We start from the raw sequence: 1,394 nt of genomic DNA, 5'->3' as shown, positions 1-1,394 counted from the left end.
TAGCTGAACTTCTGGTGGTTTGTTGGTGGATTTAAGGAGGTTAAATGGATGAAAAAAAGTTATCTTTCAGCTAGCTCTTGTTGCGCAGATACAGCAATGCATGATGGGAAATTCTCCCGGTATTTGTAAAGCTAAATAACCTTATGGGGCTCTGTTGGAAACTGCTTCATGTGTATATATAAATAGTGTGTAGTCCCAGCTTCCTACAGGCTGTGTTTGTGTTGATTTTGAGATTGTGAGCACCGTGAGTGTGCAGGGTTTGTGTGTGAAAGACTGCCCCATACGTGAGCTAAAGAATTCATACTTACCTGGTAGGAGAGATACCATGATCACGAAGGTGGTTCTCTCAGGCCGAGGCTCAGCCATTGCACTCTGGCTTTGCTGACAGCCTGCGAATTCCCCAAATGTGGGAATCTCGACTACATAATTTCTGGTAGTGGGGACTGCGTTCGCGCTCTCCCCCCCTCATCATATGTTGAAAGAAAAATGAGTGGGAATGTTTGCGCTTATTTTCAATGACGACGTCATGCAATCTTCTGGCTTCCTAACTACAGTTTTATCAGTGAGGCCAGGGTAAGCAGGAGAGGAGGAGGGGATGCTGTCTTATTTAAAAAAGTCTGTGCAGCATTTGGGAGGCCTGTAAACATTAACAAACACAACTTTGGATGGGGCCTTCAGCTGTAAAGCCACATATTCAAAAGACTGAAAACTTCCAGGAGACAGCTGCTTACATTGAAATGATTCATTAATGACCTCAGTGAACTGCTGTCTGTGATCTGTGTTGATTTCGACTGTGTAATTATTGTTGGGGATTTTAACATCCATGTGGACAACCCTCAGGACAAAGGGACTAAAGACCTGAGTAACACTCTGGGCAACTTTGGGCTGACTCAGCATGTAACAGAGGCCACACATAATAGAGGACACACTCTTGACCTACTGATCTCCAAGCCTGAGCATTTCAAACATTGCTGTGTCTGATGTGGGCTTATCTGATCATTACTGTGTTTTCTTTGAAAGTAAAATCTCAGCCCACACAAATATATCAACAGCAGTGATCACAAAACGGTGTATAACTGAACACAGTAGTGAGATCTTTAACCAGGTCTTCCCATTAACACCTGACCTGTCCAAAGGTTCAGTCAATGAGCTCGTCAATAGCTTTAAGGCAAAACTGTTAAATGTAATGGATACTATTGCCCCCATTAAGGTGAAGGTTATCTCTGGAAGGAAAAAGTCTCCATGGAGAAACTCCACACTGGTGAAAAATGAAAAAAGAGAGTGTAGGAAAGCTGAGCGCAGATGGAGAAAAACAAACCTCCAGGTTCACTATGACATCTATAAAGAGAAACTTCACAATTATAATTTACAACTGAGGAGTGCAAGAAAGTCCT

At 42.8% G+C, this 1,394-nt stretch overlaps 1 non-coding gene across 1 annotated transcript; it reads left to right on the top strand.

Moving 5' to 3' along the window:
* Positions 1 to 300: 300 nt before the first annotated feature.
* Positions 301 to 463, top strand: LOC145430234 (U1 spliceosomal RNA). The gene has a single exon (XR_013910699.1). It is a non-coding gene; the product is annotated as a U1 spliceosomal RNA (small nuclear RNA).
* Positions 464 to 1,394: the final 931 nt, after the last annotated feature.

This window comes from Astatotilapia calliptera, chromosome 7, assembly GCF_964374335.1.
Source record: "Astatotilapia calliptera chromosome 7, fAstCal68.1, whole genome shotgun sequence".
In the NCBI taxonomy this organism is placed as follows: domain Eukaryota; kingdom Metazoa; phylum Chordata; class Actinopteri; order Cichliformes; family Cichlidae; genus Astatotilapia; species Astatotilapia calliptera.
The sequence above is the reverse complement of the archived record's forward strand: the minus strand, read 5'-3'. Positions and strand labels throughout refer to the sequence as shown.